Source organism: Momordica charantia (genome assembly GCF_013281855.1).
Source record: "Momordica charantia cultivar OHB3-1 chromosome 11 unlocalized genomic scaffold, Mcharantia_2.0 BLBB01000011.1, whole genome shotgun sequence".
In the NCBI taxonomy this organism is placed as follows: Eukaryota; Viridiplantae; Streptophyta; class Magnoliopsida; order Cucurbitales; family Cucurbitaceae; genus Momordica; species Momordica charantia.
In genome coordinates this window covers 14,578,224-14,597,047 of record NW_028275159.1, presented here as the reverse complement: position 1 = coordinate 14,597,047, position 18,824 = coordinate 14,578,224, and the positions used below count along the sequence as shown (strand labels likewise).

Genomic DNA, 18,824 nt, shown 5'->3' with positions numbered 1-18,824 from the left:
TTTTTTAGACTGAAGAGGTATTATAAATGCATAATTTTTAAACTTGTAGTTGTGTTTTCTTTATGTATATATATTGATGACTATAATAATTATATGTTAATTTTAATGCAGTTTGAGTTTCAAAATATGTTCGAAGAAGAAGATGATGCACAAACAAGAGTTTTTGAGGAAGGTGAACCATCAAATATGAATTTATCATGTTTTGGATCAAAAGAAAGCTATATTCCTCCATTTTCTGAAGAGTTTAAAGAGATGGTATTAAGTAGTCTCGAGAACATGAATTGTAAAATCAATACACTGTTTTCTGAGATTGAGAGTGTTAAACAAATAGTGAATGAGAATATAGCCGTTATCAGAAAGGAGGATGGGAACGGAGATAGAGGTGGGGGTGGAAGGGATGGTAACAATGGTGGTAGTGAGGGTGGTGGACAACATGCTGAAAATTCAGAAGAAGATCAACAAAAAGACAATGAATCAAGGGATAGTGGAGCTACTACTATTGTTGAGAATGATGAAGATAATATTAACGTAAGTATTTAAAATAAATGCATCGTACATTAGCTATAGTCTTATTGTGATTAATGTTCATGATGTGTGAAGGACATGTGCAATGATATTTACTATGTTTTACATTTTGCAAGGAACTTGGAGTTAAAGAAATAATGGAAGATGAGTTCGTATGCACTAATTTTTTAAATGAGGTTGATAGAATAGAATATGCTCCTCGCAAAAAAAAGGTTTGCTTGTTTTCTGTGGTAAATGTCATTTATGTTATGATTCAGTATATGGTCATGAAAGAAATATCTAATTTGATTTGTTATAAATTGAATCGTGCAGGACAAGGAGAACATCGAGCAAAATGATATTATATCGGAGGATGAAGACATGTACATTCATGCTATAAGTATTAGAATTAAGTTCGTTGATAACTAATATGCTACTAGATGCCAAATAGATGTGATCATGCTACATCCTAATGAATATGTGGTTGGCTGTACTGGTTTGTTCAATATATACAGATATTGTTGTATATAATATATAGAATATGCTTCAATATATCCTTACATCTATTATATAATTATGGAAGCGAAAAAAATTCCTGATGCATTCTTAATAGTGTCAACCAAATTGCTAATGCATTATTTCTTCATAATACTTACATCTAGATTCTTTCTTCATACTACTTGCTCTGGTTCTATTGCTACCGCCAAAGATCGTATATACAAATATTTTATATGTAACATATAGTTATATTAATGTGCAGTTGAGAGAAACATGCATGTTCAAGAAAGGGGGAACGAAAAGATGATGCAAATATTGAAAGATCAGGAAGTTGAACCATTGAGACGAACATAGAGTGGTGATGCCTTCTAAGGTTAATAGATCACTGTACACTACAAAGTTCGGTTCAACAGAAGATAATAAATCTAAGCTATCAAGCACTGAACATTTTGATGCTCCAACTTTCAACTTGTTATCACAACTTTAATTGACTTCATGCAATGGAATACATTATTTAATTTTTTTGTGTTAGTTAATTATAGTGTTCATTATTAAATCTATGTATTGGAATACTATGGCTTCGAGAACTAGCTAGATTTGATATATTGAAGTTTTTTTTATGGTAACTACTAAATTATAAACCATTTGATTACTTTTTTTAGTGGTAAATACTATGACATCTCAATGTATGAAATTACTTGACTAGATTACACACTAAATTATTATCCATTAATGGGTTGTCCTACTTGTCTCATCTAGTAGACCGACTCACCATCCAGCTTATATATAAATTTCTTGTGACTTTAAGAGATGCCAAAAAACATAAAAATTGCAACTACAAGCAAATGTTAAAAATTTTAGGATTTTTGTGTGTTCGGCTACCTACTTAATTAGAATAAATTGTTTTAAGAGAATTAATTACTATGTACTAGAATATTTAAATGTAGTTATAATATATAAACTTGATAATCATATATCTCAAATGGTTGTCTTCGATTTATGATTTCAGGTGAATTATTGTACATATGGGGATATATCTTATAGTGTTCATATGGGGATATATCAAACACGAAGTTGTCAACTTAAGCACCAGTAAATCAAAATGAAATAATATATAAAAGGAATTTTTCCGTTCAATAAAACTGAAATATAACTGAAATTAAAACCAATAATATGAAATTGTTTTAAGTGCAAAAAAATAAATAAGCAAGAAAAAGCACATGAATCAATGTCTATCTATTAAGTAAGAGAAAATCTGCACGACTTCCTATTGTGGCCATATCTACCACAACGACTGCATTTAACACGTCTTTTAAATTCTAATGCTGACGGAATCCTCAATTTCTTTGGTCTACCAGCAGGACGTTTCACATTGGTAGGCAGAATTTTTATAATCTTCACATCTTCAGGGATATTCCAACTTGACTGATGACCTAATGGATGTATACTTCCACTGTACGTGGAACGTAAATAGTTGTTCGAATAGTATAAGGAGACGTAACATTTTGTAGGTAAATGCTTCTGAGTCAGTATAGCACATGCACGTGAACAAGGTATTTTAATGATATCCCACTGACGACAAGAACAACTTCTTTTTGAAAGTATTACCTCAACTTGTCTATGGTTATTAATTACTTGATAAATATCATTATTGACAGCATAAACCTAAAAGAATTTGGAAAAAGACCAAAAAGTCAGTTTTTAAATATTTAAGAGTACAAACATATACATAACTAATTTAATTCAAATGAAAACAATTACTAATTTAATCTTATAATAATAAATTTAAGGTACAGCTGCTTAGGAAAACTTTCTTGCATTGTACGATGAGTTGAAATTTGTTCTCTTAACCTTTTCTCAGCACTTTTAGTGAATTCAGTAATTTAAAATTAGCATCGTTCTTACGCTCATAGAACCACCTTTGCAACATCATCCACACAACTTCTAACATGGCAGCATTTAGACTTTCTGAAATGTTGGTTGTCATAAAATTGTATCTAGATGAACTAGAATAAGCACGCGACCATTTAAAGAAACCTATGCCCGACTGTTGGGTGTGTTGCCCTAAACTCGTAGTTTGTATTTATGTAAAAACAAATGTATATTCAATGAAGTTTTATTCAATAAATTTGTTGTTTAATTCATAGCATTGCATTGTCCAAAATTCAATAAACTAAACATCCGAGGTTATTTTAGTGTAACCGGGACAGTATATGTACTGGGTATATATTTGATATACTGGGTATATAATTGATATACCCCTGATATACGAGGTATATATTTGATATACCCCTGATATACAAGTGGATAACGCCCCGTGAATAACCTAAAGGGTCTATAGTATATGGATAAGGTTGGATACCTTATCCTGACAACACTATGGATACGGCCCATTCTGTAAAGGTTACAGACGACTCGATTCAGGTCGTTCGTGTGGAGACATGTGAGTGGGGGTATCCTATACAATGAGTTTGTATAAAATCGGACAACGAAATAGTCAATCTTTAGATGTAACACTGTTAACTAATAGATTGCTGTTTCTTAGGATAACCAAACAACTCATTCTCAATCCTGAGTGAGTTATGGACTCCTGCCCGTGAGGGCTCGTTCTTTGATCTGTATGGGTAAGAGTGGCCCGAGTTACCGACTCAACATTCCTACCATTTTGGGGACGAGACCGAGTGGGGAGCTGGGAACATAACTTCACGAGATGGAATTCATTCCTCCCCGACTTTAAGGGAGTAGATGAGTGTTCTCTTAAATGCTGACTCCGGGACTTGAACAAGGGGCCCCACCCTCTCATTGGCCCGAGAGGGACTTCCGGTTATTGGTCGGACCATAACTGGGTTGTTCATTAGAGGAGCAGTGGTATTTAAGGAGAAAGATGTAACTCAGGGGTAAAACAGTAATTTGACCAAACTTGAGTTACGAGCACTCGTGAAGGATTGACTTGTCATTAATGGTCGTATATCTGTGGGCACGAAAACATTCTACAGTGAGAAGAGTGCAACTGCGGGTCTTTAGTGGAATGACCCGTAGTTAACGAATGTTGATTAACTCGGTAAATGAGTTTGACCAATTAATCACGTATCGTTGGAGCTTCTGATCTGTAGGTCCATTTGGTCCCCTTGCTAGCTCATAACGGGTAAAACGAGGATCTAGGTTTTGGAAGAATTTGAACTATTCAAATTGCTCAAGGGAATATATGTTTATTGATACATTATAATATATAGTTAACTCTAAACTGAAACTATATATTGTGAGAGAAATTATGTGAATGAGATTCAAATAAAATTTATATTAATATGATTCATATTAAAACTATATGTTAAAATTTAATGCACATAAGATGTACATTAAATCTATAGGTTATACAAGAGAGAATATGGTTTAATTAAATATGAGATATTTAATTAAATGTTAAATAATTAATTGTTAATTATTTAATATTACATTTAATTAATTAATTAATAATATTAATTAATTATTAATTTGATTAATAATTATTTAATATTAATTAATATTAATTAATTATTAATTTGATTAATAATTATTTAATATTACATTTAATTAATTAATTACTAATTAATATTAATTTGATTAATAATTATTTAATTTATTAATTAATTAATATTAATTAATTAATATAATTAATTATTAACTCTCCTGCGGGGAGTGAGGAGTTAAGTGAGGTAGGGTAACTCCCCACGTCACTGTTTTTCTGGTAAATTGCAGAAAGGTTTTGCAAATTGAAACACAACAGAAAAAATACAGAACTCCCAATATCTCTCAAGCTCTCTCTCAATACTCCCTCTCATTCCATACGGTGCTCCCAAAAGTACGATCCTGAGATCCAAGAGGATACCAAGGAAGACACGGTGGTGGTGTTCGGGTGGTAACTGTTGAAAAAACGTTCTTCAAAGGTAAAGTTTTCCCCTGTTATTTCTTCTTTGCACTTAGATTTTGTTTTCCCAAAAATCATCAACGAAGATCCGCTTCCGCTCCGGGGTTCACATCCCTTCTATTGTTATTAGAGCCAGGTTGATGTTCTGATTTTTTGGGATCAAAATCTGTGTTTTTGGTGGGTGTTTTCATATTTTCGAAATATTGGTTCGCGGGTCCGAAAATTTCCGATTTTTGGCATTTAGATAGCGTTTTTCTTCTTGATTTGATCATGTAAGGGCCTGGTGTTTTGTGCATATTGTTTCTATATTGATTCTGTAAGTCCGGGTCGCTCAAAAGTCGTTCGTGTTGTCGGATTAGACAAAAAATTGCAGAAAACAGCGAAGAAGACGAAGCAGATTATGCAGACAGCGCTATGACGCTATGCAGCAGCGCCATGGCGCTGCAGGGACAACACACAGTGCAGCGCCATGGTGCCATGTCTGGGCGCCGCAGCGCTGCCCTTAAGCGCCGAGGCGCTGTCCCGGGTGTTTTTCGGCGCGTTTCCGTGTCTCCAATTCGCGGTTTGAGGGCAGTTGCAGTCGTTTTCTTATTTTTGTATTATTTTGCTTTCTTAGGGTGCCAAAAACCGTTCCAACTTTGCTATTTAATTGTCTTATGCATTGTGAATGTATATTTTAATTAAAAGCATATTGCATATTGTATGCCATATAGTTTTAAAATCTCACCATAGGTTACATGCATAATATGTATGTTTGATAGATAGTATGTATGTATCGTCATGCATCATATAGTTATAAATGTTATAATGTATGAATGCATGTTTTATTTTCATAATTAATATAAGTGTTGCATTAATTAGATGAAAATAAAGTTGCATTGAGCATGACCTTACTTTGGTTAATATAATTGTTATATTTATGTATGCTTACAATGCATGATTATAGTATTAATTTCTTAAATTTTATAAGAGTTATAAAATGTGGTAGAAAGAAATTAAAATCTATAATAAAGAATTGCATGCAAATATAGGGTCTATGTTAATTAATTTTAAAGGGGTTTAAAATTAATTAGACCTTAGGTTATATCTTCTAATTTGATTAGGGGCTAGTCTTTTATTTTGTTTTAACTAGGTTTAAAATGAAATGATAAAAGACTAAATATAAAATATTACCTATAAGGGAACCCTGTCTAAGGAAGGTTCTGTTTAGGTTAAGGTACCTAAGCTGACTGTAAGGGAACACTTCTACCTGGGAATCGACTTAGGGGTTGAATTAGTCAATATTTTATATACATGCATTAATGTCGTTGGTTTATTAAAATGTTTAATGAACTAAAACATTTATGTACAACTACCAATATAATAGTTATATTAGGCCGACTAAAAATTCACTTAGTTAATTTCACTTAGCCGGGATTTATCTAAGTAATATACCCTAGTCTTAGAATACCAAGTGGGAGCAAAAGAGAATATGTAATATACAGCTTATATATTTGATATACAAAGTATATATAACATACTTTTATCTCTCTCTCACGTTCTCCTTTATATTCATACTGTGAGTTCCATGCTTGGCCTCGTGTCGCCTTGGGCGCGACCTCCCTACGGAAGGTGTTTGCATGGTTCAATATCGAGGTGAATGGAGATAGTATTCATAGTAAGCGGGAGAAGGACGTGTGACAACACATTGTATGCTTTGGCACATGAGAAGAATAAATTATCAAAAATCTTATCCTTGTACTTCAACTTCAAATTTTTGAAGAGGTGGTACGTGCATATGCAGTGGCAAGCAGTAGTGAAAACCTTCTCATTTGATTTGCCTATACTCTTGTGCCTATTTGAAACAATTACAAGGTCTTGACGAACACCTATACATCGTTTTAGCTGTTAAAAAACCAAACCCATGAAGCATCATTCTCAGAATCCACAACAGAAAATGCCAACGGGAATATCTGATGATTCGCGTCTAAAGTGCAAGCTGATATCAAAGTGCCAGCATACTTATTCTTCATTGATGTTCCATCAACTGAAATAACAGGTCAGCAATATTTCCAACCAGAAATAGAAGACGACAAAGCCATGAAAAGATACTGAAACCTTTCATTATTGTCAACTTTAAAATCACAAACTGAACCTATAACATTAGGTATATATTAGATTATATAATATATTACTATAATGGGGAGATATAGTGTAAATAAGTGAATAAAATCATATCTGGATTTTTCACTCTAATCATATGACAAAATGAATGGATCAATGCATAAGACTCCTCAGGAGATCCCTTAATTTCTTTTATAGCAAATTCTCTTGCACGCCATGTTTTTTGATAGTTGATACTAATACCGAGTTCTCTATGCACATGGGATATAACATCTTTAACACTAGGCAAATCTATGCCGGACATGTTTATCCTACCCATAATAAACTCCTTGATAACAAAAAAAGTTGCTTGCCAATGATCGTTAAGTACTATTAAAACATGTATGTTCGTGTACAAATTTCTTTACTATCCAAATCTCACTTCCTTTGTCTCCAAACTTTGAAGCATGAAGAAATCACTGGTAGTTATCAGTCAAGCAATGAACAATAAGTACTTCACGATTGGATTTAACGGTCCTAAATTGAAAATTATATCTTATAGCAACCGACCGCAATGCATTATGTAAATTACGCTTTCCACAAAACTTGTAGTATTAATAGGCATGTGGTCTAATATGTTAGAAAGACAATTTCTACAATCGACAACTAAACTACAGCATTGGACAGCACCATTAAAAATGATGTTGTACATGTACAACCAATGCACATCTTTGTCATCTGATATTTTCATATCCTTCTTAATAAACTGAGTGGTTCCAATGCATGCAAATACATCAGGATAATCAGAACTACCTACCAATCCCAATATTTTCATTATCTCTTCCATCAAATTGGCGTATAACATGTCTTGATGTATACTTAATTCTGACACATTATAGTCCACATAATTATCTCCGTCGTTCCAAAATCCACTATGAAGCATGCGCACGGGAATAGAAGTGCTACCTATGTGACATTTATAAAACAATATAAATATAAATATATATTATATTCACTATATCAATAATAATATTTAATTTAAAAATCGTACATGGTGTATACATTATATCCTAGAAATATAAAAATAAATACTTAATTGTTAATATTCTATAATAATATGCAATATATATTATAACATATATATAACATAAACATATAAATCGAATAACAAAACAACAAATGCATAATAAGAAATATATATATATCTATTATGTAAATAGAGATAACATAATTCGTGCTTCTCCTTTCATTCATACCCATGAAAAACTATAATTTTTAAAAAAATAACATTCAGTCATACCCATGTTCCTTTCAATGTTATGCTAAATTGTGTTTTCTTTTCCTTTCAATATTGGCGTCAATCTATTCGTGCTTCTCGTTACTATTCTTTTGTTAAAAAAAGAAACAAAAAAAAAAAATTGAAACATCCATTTGACCTCGACAGACGTAAGAAAGAAATTGACAAAGTTTTGAAATAATATCCCCAAATCCCCCAAATTTGAAAACCTCAAAAAATCCTGTAAATCCAAAAATACCAATTGTCCAGACCATGAGACTTTTAGAACTTCAATTTCGGAGGACCCTTTACTGTACATAACTATTTGAGACCAGCCAAAGATTAATATCATATCTCATGTATATATAACTATAATATATATACACATATATACAATATATCCTCATATATACAAATATTAACGGGAAGAATAAGACTATGAGACGTTTAGAACTTCAATTTTCTATACCCTTTCTTCAAAATTACTTAACAATGCGAGCCAAAGATTATTATCATATCTTATGTCTATATAATTATAAGATATATATACATAAATAAAATATATCCCCATATATATCAATCTTAACGGGAAGATTATTAACTTACAAGTGGTATAAACAGAAGGGACATGAGACGAGGAACGCACTGCTCGGCGTCGGAAACATGCAAAGACGTCGACGAAAACTTTATTCGACGATGGAAATTGAAGCTCTGAAACGACGGCGAAGAAGGAATCAATACGTCGTTGACGGAAGCCGTGAAGGTCTGAAACGACGACGGCGGGGAACAAACACAGCGGCTGGAGACGACAGCCGATGACTGGAAACAAAGCACGGAGACGGCAGTAGACGGATTAAGCGGAAATAGAACATTAGGAAAAATTCAAAACTTGTTTTAACAAAATTGGAAGTTGTTAATTGCTGAGAGGAAAAAATCATGCGGACATCTATGTATTGTTTGGCAAAAATCTTTTTTGAAAGAGTGATTCGAGGAATTAGTGTTGAAAAATTGAATCAGGTCCACAATAATTAAATGAATATAATTACAAATTAAGGATTCGAATCTTTTAAATTTAAAAACTATAATAAAATAAAATGCAATAAATAAGGGTAGAATCGGTATTAACAGAAAATCCTACATGCAAATATCTAAAAGTGTAAAATTTGAAAAATAAAGACATTTATGAAATTAAGATTCAAAAATAGCCTTCCCAAGATATTATCTCCTTTATTATTGGAAATAGAGAGAGTCAAAGTTGGGCGAGGGAAAAGGAAGGGAAACAAAAACAAAGAGAGATAATGAAAGGAAGTGTGAGGGAGGATGTTAACTTGTCCCATGTCGGTCAAGTTCAACAAATACAATGTATAAATTCGTATAAATAGCCCCTAAATGCCTCCTTCTATTTTTCAATGGGCTGCTATGATTGTGGCCCGTAGTTAAAATAATTAATCACTACAAGAATTTTCTGATTCAGTGATGGAAGGAATCGTTGCCGAAGGTCAAAAAATCGTCGACAAAAGGTTTCGGCGACGAAATTTGAATTTTCATTGCCATAGAACTTTGGCGATTTCGTCGCTGTAGACTTTTGGCAACGAAAATTTAAATTTATCAATCTTGCTACCTAAATATTTCTTCAAATTTAAACAAAACGCCACGTATTCAAAATTATCATATCAACTTAGATTTATATTAAACAAAAACTGATTTTACAATCGGTCTAGTACATAAAGTTAAACACAATATAAGCTAAATTTCTATTACAACTTTTTTCTAAACTATCCTAGAAAGTCTTATCTTCTTTTGACTTCATATATCCTTCTCTAATTTCCAAAGCTTCCGAGAGAACAATCAAAATAACCTAAAAAAACAAATGAAAATAAACCGATGTGAACAAACAGTTATATACTTTAACTCATTTCACTACATTTTAACTAAACAAACTTAACTTCAAACAAGCAAATGAGCGGTAAAGTAAATAAAACATTAACTTGAAGCATAGTGGCTAAGTGGTGCCAAAGAATCCAAAATGATCTCAAAACACCCCCTTTTTACGTAGTCCTAGTTAAAATAGTTCACAAAGTTGCCAATATGTATTTAAAATATACAAGGAATTAATGATCCTCCATATCCAACATAATATGAATGTTTTTTTTGTTGCTAAAGTGTACCTAAGTTCATAGCTTAATCTATATTCCATATCCAACATAATTCACAAATAAATGTCTAAATCACTCCACATATCATAAACTCATTAAACTAAGCATTCAAATGAAAAAAAAAATCTATATTATGTTAGGTACACTTTAGCAAAAAAAAAAAAAAATATCCATATTCACTCCACATCTCACACTCGCAAAAACCACTTTAATTAAATTCAACAAACTCATCTAATAAAAATATATGTGCTTAACTCACATAAACTAACACTTTATTATTTATAGTATGACTATCACAACTGCATGCACAATTTCAAAACAAGTCATGACATTAAATCAAAAACCAACAACTAAATGCTAGATAGTTATACGCTAATAATTAAACGTAAAATATGATACAACATAGAACCAAACATGCAAAATACAAAAGTTTCAATATGATTTTATAACATTAAATAAATCATACATACCTAGTTAATTTAAAGGGATCTCTTGTGTGTTTGCCACTGTACGATCAAAACAAGTCTAATTAAAAAAACATGGACAAACTATTAGAAATTATAGACAGAAAAGTATAAGACAACAATTTAATTCAATTGCATAGTTTAATTTCATAATCATGAACAAATTAAATTTAAATAAGCTTGTTCTAATACTCCTAAATAATATAGTCTCAAGCAAGCCTAAAATGTGTGTCAAACTAGTTAACACTTGGCTAAATAGAACTAAATGTATGTGTTTCACTCATAAATCCTTCTAAATTAACTAGACTATGTGCGTTGAACTAGCTAAAACTTGACTAAGAGAAAATGTATTTAATTGACTCACTCCTAAAGAATTTATCAAAACAAAAAACTAGGCACAAACCTAACTAATTCACTAGCTACCCTACTTAAAAGTAGTTCCTAAAGAATTTATCAAAACTAAAAACTAGGGCACAAACAACACAAAAAAATAAAAATAAAAATCAATTTTCCCAACTGTCTACAATAATATTTCAACACCAAATTCAAACTTACAAAATCTATAATTAAAAAACAACATTAATTTGATTTCAAGTCCATAACAACATAGATTGAAAGAAAAAAAGTTTGAAATTATACCTACAAAGAATAGTAGAGAAACACAATAGTGATGATAATGGCAACAAATAAGCATGGGCACCCTGTGATTTACAGATGAATATATTACTTTTAAAAAATAACAACAAAACAATTAAGAATTTTACCTCAAAGGAAGAAGGAAGAAGAGCCGCAGTGGATGGACGATCATGACGGACCAACAAAGGGAGGGGAGAAGCAGATGGAGGGAGGAGAAGAGCAAAGGGAGGGAGGAGAAAGAGCAGATGGAGGGGAGAGGAAATGGTGGCAGCAAAGGGTGGGAAAGGGAGAAAGAAAAATGATGCAGAAATGGAAGAGAAAGGGAGAGGGCTAGGTTTAACGGTGAACTATGGCGACCAAATAAATTTGGTCGCCAAAACCTCTAATTTCGTCGCCTGAATTTTCATTTAAAAAACTTGGCAGTGAATTTCCCACTTTTTTCTCATAACTTTTGGTGACAAAAATTACATTTCGTCGCCAAAAATAGCCTTTGGCGACGAAATATGGCTTTTGTCTCCTTAAGCTTTGTCGCACAAAGTTTCACTAAAAATTTGGGCTGTGAAATTCCCACTCCGTCGTCAAAAGTACCCTTTGGCGACCAATTAAAATTTGGTCACCATAGGATACTTTTGGCGACGAAAATTACGTTTCGTTGTCAAAAGTTCCCTATGACAACGAAATTTCAATTCGTCATCCAAAGTTTTGAATGAAATGAGATTTTTTTATTCAAAACTTTTTACGACGAAACCTTAAATTCGTCGTCATAGGGTACTTTTGATGACGAAATGTAATTTTCGTCGCCAAAAGTATCCTATGGTGACCAAATTTTAATTGGTCGCCAAAAGTTTTGTCTAAAAACTTTCTAAATAGACGAAATTTTTGGCGACGAATAGAAATTTCGTCGCCATAGGTTACTTTTGGCGACGAGATGTAATTTTCGTCGCCAAAAGTATCCTATAACCAAAATTCTTGTAGTGAATGGTCTAAATGCATAGATTGTGCCTGTTGACATTTGTCGACTTCTCAAAATTTTGGGAAGTTGATGACGTGTCGTTGAATTGAGGGAGGAACCATACTTTCCCCTTTTGATATGATATGTCGGACCCTTCGACACGTCGAAGTATCGTCCCATATTTGAAACACTAATTATGAGAGAAATATTTGAATAGGATTCAAATAATTAATATGAATTGGATTGATATTAAAATTAAAGGTTATACAAGTCAGATACATTTGAATATAATTCAAATATATAATTTTAATTAAATATGTGATATTTAATTAAAAGTTAAATAAATAATTGTTAATTATTTATTTATTTAATTAATATTTGGATTTAAATTAATAATTAATAATTAGATTAATAATTATTAATTTAATTAATTAAGTTAATTGATTATTGATTATTGATTAGATTAATAATTGTTAATTAAATTAATTAATTGTTAATTGATTTAATTAATTTGTTTATAATTAATTAAATAAAAAGACGAAAATATCTTGATGGTCTTGCGATTTCCCCTGGATTGATATTCTAATGTTCGTTGGATTTTCCGTCTCTATAAATATAAAAGTAAGCTGGTGGTAGGATTTTCCCTCTCTATAAATATAAATATAAGCTGAACCCTAATCGTATGCTAAAGGCTAAAAAATCTCTCAACTCTCTTACTCTCCCAATCCCTTCATTTGACTAGAAACTTAACGAGCAAGATTAAATGGTGTTGTCTCATTCGGATTACACAAAGAGTCTTCAAAGGTAAAATCCAACATGCTTCCCTGTTTTATATTTTTCTGTATTTTAAATTTCAAAAGAAATTTAATAACGCGTTCTACTGCTTCCGCTCCGGGATTCACATCCCTTCATAGGTTATTGCCCAGTTTTGCGTTAAAACGGCTCGTCTGAAAGTATTTGCCTCTTAGAACCTTATAGAGCATACTACCTTGGTTTTGATTGATCCTCCAACTTTGTTTAGCGAGCATGACTTGATTAAAAACTCGAAAGTCTTTAAATCTCATTCCTTCCTTAGCTTTCCTAGTACAGAGCTTCTTCAACTATACCAGTGTATCCTTTCTTTCCAACCTCGAAGGACTTTCCACACTATATCCTTAACATTTTGGAAAACCTGACATTTATTCTTAGCTACTTGTTAGCTTTAAGAGACAGATGGCCAATTTTTCCTGAAAAGTAGTTTCATGGTTGCCTTTTCTTCTTGCCCAAATGTTCATAATTATTTCCCTACAATCTCCCAATAGTGCCCTGTGATCAGAAGCTAGAAAGTCTAAGTGACGAACCTTTATATTTTTGTTGAAATCTCATGATGAAAGGGGATCTCATTGAAATCTCTTCCTAATAATTCATGGCAATGAAGCCATTTCGTCCAATCTAGCTAGAAGTTCCCACGACTCCTTACGTCTTTCCTAATTTGGGTATCCATAGAAACCGGTAAATCGCTATCTCTCATTCTCTTTTTTAATATCCGTAACAATGTGTCCTTGGGAGAAGAACCTCAGAGTTAAACCAGTTACATTGTTCCATAGAAGCATTAACCCGCCACTGTTTCCAATACTCGGGACACAACTACACAACTACACATTTCATTTTTCTCTTCTAACTTGTTTTTATATCGTGTTTCCATGAGAAAAACCAGCATGGGGTCATGGCTACGAACCAAATGTCGTAGCGCTCTTAATGTTTGAGGATTCCCCAACCCTCAAATATTCCAACTTAATATTTTCATGGCTCTCAGTTCGCCGTTCTGAGTATAAGAACCAATTACTGCATCTAGACATAATCTCTTATTTCCCATATTTTCATCTTCCTGATCTAAATTATGTTTCCCCTTATCAAAATTGGTTCTGTATTGATTTCCTTCATTCCATTACCAGTGACTTCCTTAACTCTTCCTAACAATATTTTCCAAGTAGACTTCGTCCTATTATTACCCTGCTTACATTCGTCCTTCACTCCCTTTCTGAGTTTTTTCGGTGTACCTGTCTTCGTACCTTGGCCTTGATCTTCCAAGCTAATGTCTGAGTTATGTTGAACTAATGTCTTGTTTGTGGTCAAGTGCACTAATACAGATTTTTCCTTATGGACTAGTTGGTCTAGTTTAAGAGGAAAAATCAGTTGGTTCAATTCAATTTCTGCCCCCTTCCTCACTAGCTGGTTAAATCAGTTGGTTAAATGCCCCTCACCAGCACACCGGCTGCCTTTCTTTCACAGTTTCTCAGACAGAAAAAAGGTACCCATTTGACATTTGTTTTTACTAATTTTGTATAACAGTTTAAGCTATCAACTAGTTTTTCCTACCAAGTTACATAAATAAATAGATATTTCACTGTAAATATTTTTTAACTTAAAAAGTATAATATCTCTCTTGCCTTTGATGAATAAGACTATTGAAATTGTAAAGAACTGACATGAAATGAGAAATTTATAATGTTTTCTTTATTTGCAGAAAATAAATATTAAAATGAATGATAAATTTCATAATAGACTAACCTGATTTAATTGGAATTGGATAATTTCTTGTGCATTATTTAAATGAATATTAATTGTAATTACTATTTAATAAATAAATAATAATTATACATATTATTTAAATTCTTACCATTAATATTCTTATACTTAAATATTCAATTATTATTATTATTTTTTTTTTGAGGTTCGAACTTACAATCTCTTGGTTGGAAATATGCATTAATTACCGAGCTATGCTCGCTTTGACCTTCAATTATTTTCTTTATAAAGCAGTTAGAATGTTTTAACATTTATTAAATTTAATATGAATGAATATTATTTTATTTAATTTTATCTATTTTTTCATTAAAAAAATGTAATAACTAAAGAGAGATTTAGGTTCAATAGCTTAGATTTTAAGAGTACCTTTTTTAAACTCTACTTTCATAATGGTTTTATATTCTAATTCAAATTTGAGAATGAAATCATACTAAAAATTCAAATTTTAATCTATTTTGTATTCAAAATTCAATTCTAAAAAAAAAAATTAATGAGTCAAGAATTCAAAATTTATTAGTTTAACAATGAAAGTTTTTATATTTAAAGTTCTTGAATAAAATGTTATCTAAGCCAATTTTATGTTCTTCTCAAATTCATTCATAATGTTTATGCTTTATTATATTTTCGTTAAATAATTATATATTAATTTATACGTTTATATACTTGTTTAAATATTTTGAATTGTATATTTTTCTTTTGTTATTTACTTTATTTTTGTAATTTTAATAAAATAATATTTGTAATTTGTAATGAGTACAAGTTTCAATAGTTGGTATGTCTAATTAGTATATGTCTTACCATTATACAATTTTTATTTAACAAGTTTTCATATTGTTTAAATAGGTTATGAATCAATAGTTTATATATATTGTTTTAATTGCCTGAATTGTTTTTTGTTAGTTATTTTATTTATTTTTAAAATTATAATGCAATATATAAATATTGTATGGAGTTTTGTTGATTGATCTTTTTTCAAAATGTTTTACATGTATGTATATTTAACTACGGTATAATCAAGTATATTTAACTATGGTATAATCAAGTCTAGTTAGGATATATTTTATCAAAAGGGATATAATTATCTAGTTATTTTTATTCTTTTCATATTGTGATTTATAATGTTTTGTTTGTCATAGAGTAAATAATAATGTAATTATTTTAGCTCTTTAACATTGAAATTTTAAATATCATAATCAAATCTTAGAATCACTGATTCCCAAAAATATAATTTATTAAAATAGAAAATAGTAACATATAAAAACTAAAATAGATTGAGCATCTCTAACAGATCTATTTGGGATTGAAGACAAAACAATGGGGAAGAAAGAAGGAAAAGAAACAAAAAAAAAAAAGAGAGAATTTACGATAGGTGTCCCTATTTATGATCCAGTTTTGAAAAATGACTAAATGATATTTGATAATGAAAAATGTCCATTCATATTTTTCTAACTATTTTGCAGGTTTGATTTTGACATTTCTACCCTTTTTATTTGATTATTATTTTTAAAATCAAATATCCTAACTTCCACCATCTTTTCTAGATTCTATCCCTCCTTGATTCTAGTTTTTTTTTTCTAACAAATATTCTTTAATATATACGTGGGGACAGAACTCACCAGAGAAATCACACTGAACAAGATCATGGAGTTAGACGATCAGAGCCGGGGAGAAGGGAGAAAGGGAGACAGCAGAAATCCAGCAAGGAAGAAAGAAGATCTTATTAGGCGAGGGAACAACGGTGGGACAATGCGATGAGTGATAGAGCTTGTTGCAAGTGGGGTGGCGGGTAGAGGAGAAAGAGGCCTATGTTGAGTTTCTACCGATGTAAGTAGAGTGCTTTTTATATTTTTTTTGTATTAATTGTTCAAAAAAATATACCTCATTTCTTATGTTTATGTTCATCTTATTTGTTCACATTTTTTATTCACCGTTTACTGTATTGGTTCATATGTTCATCTGTTCGTCGTATTTGTTATTTGTTCCTCCATTCGTCGTATTTGTTATTTGTTCATCTGTTCGCCGTATTTGTTATTTGTTCATCTATTCCGTTTTCATCTATTTGTTTTGGGTCTTAGTATTTCTATTTGAGTGTTAGTATTTCTGTTTCTAACTACATTGTTTTGGATCTTAGTATTTGTGTTTCTAATTATATTTTGTTTATTGACGTTTATTATATATTCTTTAAGATTTTTAGTATCATTTTCGATAATGATTTTATTGTTTAATGAATTATACTTTTTTATAGATTTGTTAGTATAATTAAAATTTATTGGGAAATTATTTGAGTTAGGTAAGATTTTGAAAATATTTGAATTATCGTACAAAGGTGGTAGAGAAAAATATAGGTAGAATTCTCCTATAAAAAACAGAGAATAATATGTTCATTTTAAAATCATTTTAGGGAGGGTAATTTCGTAACTAAAAAATTAATAGAGATTTTACTATTTTTAGGTTGCCATTATTGAAAATTTAAAGTTGTTTGACCATCTTTTGAAATTGCCTATTTTAAATGGCTATATCGGTTGTTATAAAAAAAAGAAAGGAGGTTAAGCTGCTGATAGTTGTTGGGCCTAAAAGAAAAATAATAAACACAAGGCCAACTATTAAGTTATTGATAAATTTAGGTTTGGCCATGAGTTAAGAAGAAACCAAGAAGGGAGTGGCGGCTGGTGATTTATTTTTTGGGCGGCAGTAGCTTATTGGCAGAGGAAAAAAAAAAAAAAAGGAGAACAAGGGTTTGTAGAGCGTCGTCGACAGCCCATTCTCTTGAGGTTAATGAGGTTTTCATTCTATATCCTAAGTAGCTATTGTCGTAGTACTTAGAAGCTAGGTGGTCATTGTCGTGGCATCTAGAGAGAGCTTTGTAGAGTGTTTGTGAGACTCATTGTATTTATCACAATATCATAGTAGAACCTGTTGTCGCGGAAGACTGGACGTAGCCCATAGTTGGGGTGAACCAGTATAAATTGTTGTGTCATTACTGTGTTTTTCCATATATCTCTTATTATTGTGTATGACTTAGTTTTCAATGAATTGTGGAAGGGGAAAATATTATTAGTGAGTAAATTTTCCCAACAAAATCCAATAAAAACATCTCTTCATGTGCAAATTTCTTGAACGATAATTTGCTTTCGTGCCCAATCATGCTCTCATCTATCCATTCGGACCACAAAGTAATGCTTCTTATTTTTTCCCAACACCAATGTCTGGTAACACTTGTTTTTTTTTTACTTTTTTGTTTCCAGAAACAATTAAGCGTAGTTTTATTCTTGTAAAAAAAAAACATTTTACCAATTAAAAAAATAAAACTTTTTACCAATTATCTTCAGATTGTTGAAATATTTCGTTGTACTACATTTGATTGAAACATTGTTACATAAGTTTCTTCATTACCATATGATACTTATGATACTTCCAATCTTAATAGATACTTTCTCATGAATATTGATTTATTGTTGTCACAAATTTGACAATATGCTATAGAATCATAATCTCAGATGCAGCATTTCATTGCGTATATTAAAATTTTCAAATCATAGATTGTCCTTCTTTTGAATCTTTACAATTCTTCCAATAAAACTACCATAAAAATCTTCAACTTTTCCTTTTATAATGTCTCTCCATGTTGTTTCTTTTGCTTCCACCAATTTCTTTGATGGGTGTAAATGATCTCTGAGTTTTTTTTATGTTCAAAAAGACTTTGCATTCTAAAAAAACTAATATTATTTAAAAATAATAAAAAAATAAATAAATGTAAACCAACATAGGTTTTTAAAATTAAGAT

The 18,824-nt window shown here is 31.1% G+C and overlaps 1 pseudogene; it reads right to left on the bottom strand.

Annotated features, from left to right (window-relative positions):
- Nucleotides 1-2,241: 2,241 nt before the first annotated feature.
- LOC148208166 (uncharacterized) lies at nucleotides 2,242-7,931 on the bottom strand (annotated as a pseudogene).
- Nucleotides 7,932-18,824: the final 10,893 nt, after the last annotated feature.